This window comes from Fundulus heteroclitus, chromosome 17, assembly GCF_011125445.2.
Source record: "Fundulus heteroclitus isolate FHET01 chromosome 17, MU-UCD_Fhet_4.1, whole genome shotgun sequence".
NCBI lineage: Eukaryota > Metazoa > Chordata > Actinopteri > Cyprinodontiformes > Fundulidae > Fundulus > Fundulus heteroclitus.
In genome coordinates this window covers 19750525-19764070 of record NC_046377.1, presented here as the reverse complement: position 1 = coordinate 19764070, position 13546 = coordinate 19750525, and the positions used below count along the sequence as shown (strand labels likewise).

At 39.2% G+C, this 13546-nt stretch overlaps 1 protein-coding gene across 4 annotated transcripts in view; it reads right to left on the bottom strand.

Annotated features, from left to right (window-relative positions):
- magi2a (membrane associated guanylate kinase, WW and PDZ domain containing 2a) overlaps positions 1 to 13546 on the bottom strand; it is a 311230-nt gene that overhangs the window by 158331 nt on the left and 139353 nt on the right. The window lies entirely within an intron of this gene.

Sequence of the window (13546 nt, the reverse complement as noted above, 5' to 3'; positions counted from 1 at the left end):
GCCGACGTGAAATTATTTCTTCTTCCAAACATCCACTACTGGCGATTCTCTTTGGTCTGTCTCCACATCTCGCCTTTCCAGGAGATCAAAGCCGTCGTGCTTGCAGGGGGGCTAAAAGTGTTGGAATGAAGGAGGGCGTCGTCTCAATTCAGAATCCCACAAGCTTTACCCAAATGGATCCACCGAAAGACAGATTATTATTATTTTTTTATTTTTATTACAGAGGCTGATTTTACCGCTACGTCCCAGCCGGTTACAGAAGCAACAATGAGTAGGTTGACATGAGGAGAAGGCCGAGATACGCAAAGATTAGTGGAAAGCTGATGTCATTAGATTGGTTATGTGTTTTTTTTTGTTTTTTTTTTCGGGGTGTGTGTGCCGGGATGTGAAAGCGCTGCTGTGTCAGCCTAATCCCTCTCAGCCAGAGCATTGCTGGCTGGAACACATCACAATGACAAACAATGACCCAATCCTCCCGCTTTTATTCATTTATAAACGCCCCCTGTCGCTGCCGCTTAGTCCCCGGGGGCATCGGGCCGGTCACCGCGACGACATGTATCCCATCAGACCTCATTTCATCCCCGCCGTCCCACGCCATCAGGCTCCCCCGCTGCCAACAGGTGCGACGTCAGAGAAGCCAATTTGTGCGCAGCCTCTCAGGATCAGACAGGGGATTTGAACTGACAGCCCGACGGGGTCACAGAGGCTGGAATAATCATCACACCACACGTGGTGGAAATTATTTCATACCGAGACATCTTGGCCTTTTAATACCAGAGGGTGAGCTATCTCACAATGCCATCACCTCGCCCCCCCCCCCCCTGCTGCTGGACCGGCAGCGGCTCCGCCAGCAGGAGTGAAATGTATAGAAAGCCTCATCTTCGCAGTTTGATCTACAGAGGATGCCACCACAACTGAAGGGATTTTCAATTTTGCTTGTGTTGACCTCTGACCTCTGACGGATGCACAAAATGTCCCCAAAAACCTCCACAGACTGCTTTTTGCCATCTAAACGTTCGTGGCATTGGGTAGAAATGCAACTGAAATCAGTGAATTCAAGCTTTGAATCCATTGGGAAGGTCATAAACATTTTAAGAACAGATATTCATAGAATTGAAGAAAGATACCCCAACATTGTTTTTTTTATGCAGAATAGTAAGTGAGATTTCTTTATTTTTTTTACTTCAGGATTGAAAACATCCAAATTAAAGACTTTATGACAGGACCAAACATCCATTGTAACAATGGCTGGGAGGACCAGAACATCCATTTGCGCCAAATGCTGTATATTGAACTGAAAAATCATACAACATGTCTCCATTTAAGCTAATCCATGGGTCAAAACTTAAATGCTGCTGCGTTAACATTATCCAAAATACACAGTTTTCTCCAAACCTGCCCCTAGCTTTGTTATAAAATAAAAAGAAATGCATAAAAGATATTTTCGGCAAAATCTTACAAATAGCACTGCTGGTTTTTGAAGCACATTTTAACTTTGTGGCATTGGGTAGAAATGCGACTGAAATGAGTCGTCAGTGAATTCAAGCTTTGAATCCATTGGGAAGGTCATAAACGTCCAGGATTTTAGGAACCGATATTCATAGAACTGAACACCAAAGAAAGATACCCCAACATTGTTTTTTTATGCAGAATAGAAAGTGAGATTTCTCCTCTTTTTTTTTTACTTCGGGGTTGAAAACATCCAAATTAAAAGACTTTATGACAGGTCCAAATATCCATTGTAACGATGGCTGGGAGGACCAGAACATGGTCCTGCTTCTTATTACACACACAATGACGGCTGCTACACTGCAAAAACGGATCTACAAATAAGTCAAATGTTCTTAAAATGTGTGTTTTTGTCCTAGATCTGAGCAGCTAAATAAGATTTTCTGCCAATGGGATGAGTATTTTGACCCCTAAAATAAGATAATTAGACATCCTGTACTTGAAATAACATGATGGAGATGAGTTGTTCCTATTTTTAGTGCAAAAGTCTTATTCCTTTGGCAAATCATCTTATTTACCTACTCAAACCAAGGACAGATACACTAATTTTAAGTAAATATTACTTATTTTTAGTTCTGTTTTTGCAGTGTAGGACCATCTAAGCTTCTTGATGGATCAGGAAGTCTGTTCCTTACACTAGAGGTCAACCGACCGGCTCTGTGAGGGTCAGTTAAAACTTTGTGAAATGTTTCCACGTTACACCACAATATCCGGAAACTTTCATGTATTTAACGGGATTTTTTTGTAATAAACCGACAAAAAGTACACAGTAAATGTGAAGAGGAAGGAACATTATGCAGTTTTTTTTTTTTTTGGTGATATAGATTTTTTCCAGATAAAGAAATTAATTTTCAAGTCTTGCAAAAACCTAATTGAGAATTTAGGTCTTCCACATTTTCGTAATAAATAGCAAAAACTACTTTCTCTGCATTTGTATATTTAAACACCGTTTTTAACTGCATACTCCAACCTTTCCTTTTAAATCCTGGCACAAGAAAAGAACATTCTGAAAATTGTGATTTAAAAAAAAAACATTACACTGTTAAGAAAACTATTAAATCTTTCAAACATTTCCTGTGTTTTCCACTTTTTTCTATCATAGGTGATACTTTATAACCTGACAACAGCCAGCTGCATGTATCGCTCCGCCTAGCTCGACTCACATACATCTGGGACATGGCTCATTGAAAGTGATTTCCCCAACCAAATTTTTGGTCTGGCCAATCAGGACGCAGGGCGGGTGTTTCATGGATGTGACGTAGTGGAGAAGCCACCGTGAGATTCCAACAACAATGGCGGCTCGCATCGAGGAAGCAAGCGTTAGCATTGATGCTGCTATTTCTTCCGTGTTGTCCAATCTATCTGATATTGTTTCATTAAAAGAACATCAGAGAACACCTCTGAAGGCTTTTGTTGGTGGAAACCATGTTTTCGCCCTTCTCCCGACCGGATTTGGCAAGTTTTGTTTTCCGGGGCGCGTACGCGGACGCGCAACGGGGGGTGGACGACATGTTTTCCGCGGCCGCCTCGCCAAGATAGCGCTGCAGGAAACCCTGCACTAGAGCCGCAAACACATAAAAAAAAAAAAAAGGGTTTTTTTTCCTGCTTCGGTCTCATCAGCGTCACGGGTTAGCTTCGGTGTGAGTGGTTGAAATAGCACGTCGATAAAGATGACAGACAAGTGGCTTATCCAATCATATGCAAGGAGTTTTGATAAGGCCCAGCCTTCAGTAAAGGCAATTCCTATCGCGGTGTCCCAGATGTATGTGAGTGGAGCTAGGCGGAGCGATACATGCAGCTGGCTGTTGTCAGGTTAGATACTTTAGGCTGTTCCAGTCATTTATATAAAGCAGCACCATGTAATTTTTAGCCACTAGGGGGCACTAGACCTGTAACTTTCAGGTTTAGTGTAGCTGAAGGCCACTGGCAACACTTCCCTGTCACAAGATTAAACCGTCTCTGTGTTTTGGAATCTGATAGCAGACCACAAGATTGAGAAGTCACGGAGTTACTTGTGAAGACAAGGTCACAGTCACCCCTCTAGATTATACTTAGAGTCTCTCATTGAAATGGAGAGGGAGAGGAACGAAGCAGAGCCAGGGGAGAGGGAGAGGGAGGGGGAACTCTAGGAGCTGTGGAGAAAAGTAGAAGCATGTAAGGTTAGCTCTTGAGTTTAAGGGGAGCTCAGACTGTAAAGCGGTGATCTAGGTCACATAATCCATTTAGAGCCTGATCCACACATAGTTGAGTTTTTGAGAAAGGCAGCCTGCACAAACCCTCCATATGCACCAAATCTGTGTATATTGACCTGAAAAATCATTTAACAAGTATCAATTTAAGCTAATCCTTGGATCAAAACGTACATGCTGCTGCTTCAACATATCCACAATACATCTATCCTTGTTTTTTTATTTTTTTAAAAATGCATAAAACATATTTTCAGCAAAATGTTAAAAAGACAAAGGTATCAGAAACATACTAATAAATGTGCTCTTGTAGGTCTAAGTTCCCTTTTTCGGGAATGGCGTGCTATCGACAAATAAAACTCACTTTTAGAGGTCTAAAAAATCAAACAGCAATTTGTCCTGCTTCCCCATAATGCTTCTGAATGTCATTTTTAATTTTAACAAGTTTCCATTGATTCAAGTCCCAATTATGTGAACTTTTCCTGAGTCGCTCCAGAACGCCGCCAATTCACCGCTCTTGAGCCGACGTCCAACTCTGTCCGCTCGTCGGATCAAAACCCACCTCCACAAATAATCCCTCACCAGAAAGCTGCTGCCAGCGATCCACACACTTTAATTGGATCCTTTTAATAGTGCTCACTATGGCCACTTTCAGCCATGTAATTAGGTTTCTCTTCCTATAGGGTTTAATGGTCGCCGGGTGGGGGGGGAGTCGAGCAAGGCAGGGAAGGAGAGACAGAGATGGAAAAAGGCCAGACTCTCCGCTTTACACTAGGCTTAATCCAATTTCACCCTCACAGAAATCATCTCATGCCATATATACTTTTTCAATAAGGTTTTTATGGGCCACCGTAAAAACCACAGAGCAGTGTTGAATATCCAGCCTCATTGATTTCTTTTGGCTGCGGGTAAAGTGGCCTTTTGCTTGCTCTTGGTGTTTTTCCCTCCTCTGGCTCGCACCTTTCCAGCCGACTCCACCGGGTAATGTTGTGTTCCCGAATCGGCTCCACCGAAACTCCCAAAACGGCAGGATTTCTGCAATGATTAATTTCCTTCACTTGCGAAGCGATTAGACGGAGTCAATCAAATGAATAATATATGTAAAGGCACTCTTTCAAAAGGCTGTGGCGCAGTCTGAAGGAGGGATGGATGACTGGAGAGCGGTAAGCCGCTTAAAAAACAACAAAAAAAAGATACAAATAAATCAACGAAGTTAGGAGGAAAACATAAGCAGAGAGGAGATGGATGGGTCACGGACCTCTTCGAGTGAGAAAGCACTTTCAGGGAACCTCCAGTAGTTCATATCTGTGAGCGAAAAAATGTGTTTACACCTGAAAGTCAATTCCAAACGGCTTTTATCACCAGAAGCCGGTCGCACCAGGAAAGTGTCCTGGGTAAATTTGCCCTTTTGGCAATTTTACGTCTTCATTTCATCCTTTTTCTGCCTTTCATTTCCCATAAAGCCTGATACACGTAATTGTGAAGACATCTTTTGGTTGCTTTAAAAAAAATCTAAAATAAAACATCAGGCTTTCAAATTTTCTTTGTATAGTAATTGTTAGACCAAAAGAATACATTTTCTCACGTTTTCTGCATTTTTTATACAGGGTATGTAAATTATATTAATTTGTTGTAAACTTAATGTTTCGAAAAATACCGACTTCATTGAAGGTGTGGAGGTCTCAGAAATATTTGGATCAAATATGATACGTTTGGAGTTATAGGGTTAAGCAAAACCATTTCAATATTGCATACATTAACCATCGGGAATGAGCTGATTTCTCCTAGTTTTTCTATTATTTTTGAATTGCATAAGCATTTTTATGCAATTCGACAAGAGAAATAACCACACAAATTATTTAAGTTGTTTAGCATTTTGGAAAACTTATTAAAAATTGTATCACACAACCAACCTACTTGCAGTGTTATTCATCAGAGCTGTGGACTCGAGTCGCACATTTTAATGACTTTTTGACTCGAGCTGATAAAATATTAACATTCCCAGTATTTCCCTAATTCAGACTGAATTACTTTGATTATTATTTGCCTGGAGAGCCTCTGTTCTCTGAGCCTGAACCCTCAACAGTCATTGCATCCAACTTGGCAGATGGCAGCATCAAAGTTATGTCTTATAATTGAACCTGATCACAAAATAAGTAGTTCAACAGTTGTATAGATATGGTTGTTTAATAATCTTATATATCTCATATATTTGATATATAGATCATATAATAGAGTGAAAGGGTTTGTACTGTTATGTTTGGTTAACGTGGAAATATTTTTTTATTTTGAATCTGTTTTTATAGTATGGATAATTATACTCATCTTCTTGTTTGTCTTGGTTAACATTTGTCATCCAATATATTTGTTATTTGTTGAACAATTTTTCAAGCTATAACCACAAACTAATTGATTTTATTGGTATTTTCTGTGACCGGTGAAAGAAAAGTTGGGCATATCAGGTCATTTTTAAAGTTTATCCACTGATTAAATCTGAAAGGTGTAGTGTGCATCTACATGCACTCGCTTGCTTTAAAGCATAGCCAAATTAGAATAAATCATAAAATTAAAGGTTTTGTGCAGACTTTTTGTTGTTCCTCAAACTTTTTAAGTCCTAATGCAATTAGAGCGTCCAGAGCTGGTCTCCAAAAACTCGGGACATGTCTCACTTTTTTGTGCAGAAACTATCTGGATTTTTAGTCTTTTGTTGTGTTATTAATCCAATCAAATCCGTATTCTCCCTGGTCAAAATATAGAATAAACCAGAACATCTAATCCCAGTGGAATAGCATCCTTTAGGTCTCTATATATATTTAAATAATGACCATCGTTCCAGCTTTGCAGTTATAAAGATTCTTTAATAACGTGTTTGGTTTAGTAAGTTGTAAGGAAATGTTTTCTCCTAAAGCGTTTCACCTGTAAACTCAAAATAGAGCTGAAAATATTATAAACTGGAATCGCTGAGGGATAAATTGATTAAAACACTGGAGAAAAAGAGCACAAGTTCAAACGGTTTTTCAGTTAAATTGCCAAATTACACTGGGGTCCAGCACAAACGTCCAGCAATGATGGACGTGTAATATTAAAAACACATTTGTTTAAAATTGCCTTTGACTGTTCTAGTTAAACAGTTTTACTGTTTTTAATGTTCTTTTTTGTTACTACAGTCTATCCCTACTTGCTTTTATTCTATTTTCTATCTACATTTTATTATTTTGGTATATCTTAATCATGTAAAGCACTTTGTATTGTCTTGTACTGAATTGTGCTATATAAATAAATTTGCCTTGCCTTGCCTTGCCTAATATGCTAATAAATGGGACACCTTTAAAAGTGACAATAAGAAAACTAAACCAGGAACAGATTCAAGAAGATCGAAACGACTGCCATCATTATTTCATGAAACCAATGCAGGGAATCTTCAAAGCAGCCGTGGAGGCTTGCTCACTCTGCCGGGACGTTCGAGTCCCTCTGGGAGTCTGCATCCATCACCGAAGTTCTTCCACTCCTTTGGGAGGCTTATATGGCTCAAATGTTAAAGCACACCGGCCCCAGAAAGCAGAACATTTAAATCCGGTCCACTCTGAATGCTGCCGTTTCTTTTTGGGAGCATAAGGTAAACCATAAAGGATCCAGCGGCATGAAGTCAACGGCAGGGCCATATGGCAGCAGCTCTATTAAACACACTTGATCAAACTCTAACATATGCGACACCTTAACAGGCCACCTTACAATCCGTCCTGATTAAGGCTAAAGGACGCTTTCTGATTAAAATCCTTACAGCCACTAAAGCGTGGAATGACGAAACAAAGGCGGCGTGATTGACTCCCGTTGTGTTAACCTTTTCCTCCCTTCCCCACCTGCTGGAAAGCTCATGAATTAATCTGCCTCCTTGTGTTTGGAGTTAATGACGGCTGAACGGAGAGCCGGCTGCACACAAGCCGAGGCCGGGGCTCAGGGCGACCGCACCGACTGTATATGTAGCTCATTAATGATGCTCTTTTTGATTAGCCGCGACGATCACAGGTAACATCTGCCAGGAAAATCTGTCTGATTATTCCAAGATAAAGGGGCTGTCAAAAGTGTAAATAAAACCACGAGGCCGTAATAAATCATTTTAAAACATTTCCTCCCAAAATAATCTAATATTCCGGTGCAATTCAGCTGAAAAGCAACCTTTTTTATAAATGAAAAGAGTAATTTGCTTCCTTTTTTAGCAGATTTCTTTATGCAGCTGTATTACTTTGTTTGGGGATTTTAACAATGGATGGAACATAAATCATGTTTTCATAAACTGATTATTTTCCAACCCCTTTTAAATACAGGGATGATTCATTCTAATATTTATTTAAAACATATATTAAATGGATTTTATTCGGCATTGGTGTGATAGTGAAATCAATAGAAAAAAAGGATGATTTGCATTCATTTTCAGAGCCCTTTTTTCCAACTCCCGTAAATGCAACACAGTGCTCCTTGCAATTGCTCTCAGAAAAGTAGAAAAGCAAGAAAAGAAAAGCTGATATAAAGTAAATAGACAATAACATGGAAATAATTAAGATATAAAAGAAGTTGATGAAGATGAACAATATCTCCCTCTGGAGCAGAGCTGACTCCAATGTAGGGTCTTGGAATAATCTCCAGAAAAGACCAACATAATATTACTTATCCATTGATAAAATTGTTGTTTTGAATAAAAAAGATTGTTCCAAATGGATTAAAAGAGTAAAATTGCTGCTGGAGCAGGTGGCTAAGATACCACAGCACGGCTTGGGAGTTATTTTGTGCTTTGGAAAGCAGAGACTTTGCAAATCACAGCTTCAGACTGTAACAACACTTGGATACAACAAAATACTTGTTTCATCTTGTCTATTGGTGAATGGATTTTTCTGTGAAAACAAAACGCTCCAGCCGCAGCCCCGTGAAACCAAACAAAGCTACGGAACTTTTCAGAAGCAATTTCACACATTTGTCATCGTCGGCACTCTAAGGCAGGCCTGTTTATTCCTTCCTGCCTCTTATTACTGTCGAATCTTTTTCTGTTTTGCCAAAATTTAAACGTGTCGACGCGAAAACTTTCAAATAAATACACTTTAACTGAGCCGAAAATATCATAATTACAAAAAAAACAATGCACCCAGGAGTCATGTTTCCGGATGTAAAACACACAGAATGCTGCAGTTTACAGATAAAGTCGTTTATGTGAAATTTCAGAACAGCAATAATGAGAAAATGAAATGCAACTAAGCTGCGTTAGAGGCCCGAAATGCCCGTGGAGGTCTTTATAAAGATCCCAGTAAGTGATTTATGAATAATGACAACTTCTTAGTGCTTCAATCTTCATGAAACTCTTTAAATTCTCGCTGTTTGTGTGAAATTGAATGTCTGTGAGCGCAGACTTAAGCCTTTGTGGCGCGTTTGTGTGTGCTTTCTGCCAGATAACCATGCAGAGCGCAGCTTTGTGTTGGACTATCTGTCCCTGCGTGGAGCCCACAGAAGCCCCTTATCACCGACCCTCAGAGCCCCTCATCCTTCAACTCAAACTGCCTCGAGAAAGCACAAGCAAAAATAAATTATACACATGAAGAAAATGATGAAATAAATTCTTTTCTTCTTGACAATGGGGCAGATATTATTATTATTATTTTTTTTTTTAGACTTTGCAGCCTGTAATTTTCCAGACGGGGGAAAAAAAAAAAGTGTCAGGAAGACGGAGATGCTGTAGGAAGTGAAATATCTGGAGATATAAGGGAAGAAATCAAGTTCAGGTGGAAGAAATAGAAGAAACAGAGGATGATTCAGATAAATGGCTGTTGTGGAAACCTATAAATGTGTGAGTCTGTGTTATCATAATTGGGTCAGAACACAGTTTACATGGAGATCTATGCGCTGGAATTAAACAATAAAAGTTCTGCATTTGATAAAATCCTGTAGGATAGGTGGTGCAAACCAGAGAATTATGAGACATGATCTTCCCAAGTCCCAGCAGACCAGGCGGCGTCTCCTCATATCTCCACCAGAGACGAGGCGAGCAAGAGCTGACGTTGCAAAACATCCATTAGGTCTGATGAGAAGAAAGGGGCTGAAGGAATGAAATTAAGAAATGTGTTTTTTTTTAATAAAGCACTTAACTGAATCAAAACCTCTTGATATTGTTCAGCAGCATGCTGAAAAAACAAAAAAAGGATAAAGTACTTAGTAGTTAGCAGTCTTGCAGCATGTGGGAATTCCTTTACACTTGTTAAAGAGGAATGGAAATATAATGCCAAATATAACCTGGTGCATAAAGAAACAGAAGCACATGAGCCGCACTTGCAAAAGAGATGCACCAAAGAAACTCTGTGCACTTTCCGTGTTATTAAGAAATGGCAAACCTAGCCTGTACTGGTGTTCCAAAATGCACATTTTGTTAATAAACTAAGCACACTGCACAATGAGTCCAAATGGTCTCTGTGGCCTTTTTTCTCCCCGAGAACAAAAATAAAAGAACATATCTTAACCCTTTTGTGGAGAGCACCTGCCCACATGCAGACGGATACCAAACTGTCTTGCATTTAGCACTGGAACAATGCCCCCCGCCTGCCTCTAAACACCTAGAATGATGAGCATGCTTGGTTGCACCGCCCTGTGCAAACGTCTGGTTCCATTGATGTTGATGAACAGGATAGCTGAGGAACGCCACTTGACGTTTGCATCTATAAGCGGTGGCGGTTCTTGCATGAATGGTGCCTTTGGAGAGCCCCTTCTTCTTCTTCTTCTTCTTCACCCACAACTATTTTCCCCTCTTTGCACCGACTTCAGTTTTTGAAGAGCTTATTTCCTAACACCTCCAGTTCAAGCCACTCTTGCTAGGAGAATAATGCGGTATAAGATGCACCTAAGCCCATATGGACGCAGTGTGACTGACAGCAAACACACCCTCATCTCACAGTCTTCAGCAGCAAGGAGAGGAACCTTTACAATTTGGACAATATAGAAAAAAAGCATATCGATAAAATTGAAATCATATTGATCGATAGATAATTATCAGTAAATTCAAAACATATATTTTAATTAAAGCCCTGGCCATTTAGCAACCTATTTTTAGACACTGAACACACAAGCACTGAATTAAAACGCAACCCTTTATTCAACCAACTTTTTACCAAAACTGCAAGTTTTTACAAAATAACGCCTGCTGTCTGAACTCTTTGAAGGGGGCGGAGCTTGGTTCCTGAATCTGCGTTTGTGATTGGTTGGGAGGATGTAATGACTATAATATTAACCTACATGGCTAGAATGAAAAAGGATGAACAAGTTTTATTCTATTGAACTTTTTATTGACCCTTTTTTATATAATCGATATAAGTCTGTCGATCGATACGTATTGCTGTTGAATTATTGTCCAGCCCTAGTGCCCATACATAAAAATGGCAGTAAACCTGTCCAGGGCACACTGACAGTTAAAGTTATTTTTTATGTAACCACCCTTCCTAACTGCCAGTATGGCTCATATCCTAAATGGCCACTGCCTTCAAAGTATTGCAAGGGTTCCCAGGTAAAAAACCACAACCAAACATTAATGAAATCCTTAATTTAATTCTCAATAATCAAAGGAAAAAAATCATTAGGCATTAGAGCATCAACCCTTCTTACTGCTGACAGGCTGTTTGCATAATTCCTCGATATTTCGACTTTTTATCTTTGGCGATGAGCTCCAAGTGTTTAAGGTTGAGGGGCCTCCTTGACATCACCCCAAACCTTAGCTAGCTCCACAGATTATCCAATTCAGGACTCTAGCTGGTCTATTTCATCATGTTAGTGTTACTCACAGCCAAAATGTTTAAGGTTTTGGCCTCTTCTCTGAGTCTGACAACTGATTCATAGCTTGTGAAACTATTTGAAAATGTATCTAAAAAGGACAATGGAACTGCATCGTTTCTTGTTAGTGTCAAATTTCCTGCACCCGAGACAAATATAAAGCAATGTGCATGGGAAAGTGATGCACGGGTGGTGGCAGGGCAGGAAAATACAACATCCTGCACACGAGGTCTGATTATCCTTAGAGTAAATGAAGGTAGACATCCACGGGGAGAGAGAAGCCAGAGAAAACTCAGCTTTGGCTAAAGGTTTGCAGATTCAGCATAAGATAAAATATTACTTAAGGATGCCTGATTTAATATATCTGTTCTATGAGTAAAACTGGGTTGGATTTTTATCCATCTTGTTGCCATTTGTTTATGTGTTTTGGAAAGCAGGTTGGTCATGTGTTATTTGTTGGGTCATGTGACAGGGAAAGTGATGTTTGTGGGATGTTTAACTGAAGCAGAAAAGTCATGTCAGGTCTCAGTTCATTTTTTCAGGGTGCTAAAGCGGCTACAGAAATACGTATTATCTGATTTTATTGGTTATCAGCCATAACAGCAATATTAGAATCGAATATCAACATTGGACCAAATGTTCAAATACGTGCATTCGTAATAATAATCACACTAAGCAGGACAAACATATTACATTTCCAAATTTTAAACTGTCTGGGACGTTATTGAATGTCTCAAATGAAGTAAAATATCTTGGCCATGTGCTGACAGACCGTCTGATGATGAAGACATTTACCAGGAGGTTCGAATGCTTAATGCTCAGGCAAATATCCTTGTCCGTAAGTTTGGATTCTGTTCTGATGCAGTGAAACTGAAGTTGTTTAGGTCATATTGTACATCTGTGTATACTGCACATTTATGGGGCAACTTTAAAAAAAGCCAGTCTTCAAAGATTGAAGGTGTTTTGTTAAACAAACCCAGATGGTCCAGTGCTAGTGAACTGTTTGTATCTGCTCGTGTCAGCACTTTACCGGCTGTTTTAAGAAAAGCTTATGTCTAAATTTATTTGTTGTTTAAACGAGTCCAATAATAGTATTATCCAACTGTTGATTAATGTTAAATATAGAGCAGTAAAATACTCATTTGTACTCTGGAGACATTGGTATAATTGCCTTTTGAAAGGCTAGGAGTTTTCTTTTTCTTTTTATTGTACTTTTATTCTTTAATCGTTTTTTGTAATTTGGACCTTGAGTCTGTAATACAATCTATCTAATAATCCTGTGCAACATGTCTGCGCTCAATGGATCCTTAAAAAAAAAAATCCACTGAAAAACAGCCTTTAACCAAAAACCACAGCAGTAAGTGTTGTGATATGATAAATATTTCCTTCATAGTCCTTCATAAAATGAAGAGTAAAAGTCTTCCACCTAAAGTCGTGTTCATCCTGTCTATTTTCAAGCTTAACATGTTCATTAAGCAAGGGTACGATTTGATGCAATCTGATGGTTTCCTTTTGTACCAATTTTTATCTTAAAATCCATTAAGTCTGACAGCAATGTTCTAAAATTTTACAGAATTTAACTGTAAAGTAAATGAACTCAATCAATTTGCCTCTTCTTTTGGAGATGACTTTTCTGTGTACTATTAATAATTAACTGAACAGTGAAAGGCATAGGCTAGTGTCTGCAGTGTTAACAAGTCACGTTTATGATACAGAAATCATACAACTCTTACAGGTAGAGATTAACACAAATCCGTTTGGACAACAATCAGATCATTTGGAGCATAACTGACTGGTAGAAAACAAACATATTGGATCTTTGTACAATGAAATCAATACTAAACTCTACCAGAACTTGATAAGATCACTCCTCAAGGCTGCTTTATGCTTCAAGCATGTACATTTTGTGTGGACACGATGTCTGCGGGAGTTTTTCCTCCGAAGTGGCGCTATTCTTCTAGACTCTAGAGGGCAGCACTACGCTCCTAAGCCAATCCTACTACACCCCACTACATGTAGAAGTAGAAAAACATTTGTTTCCAATATTTTAA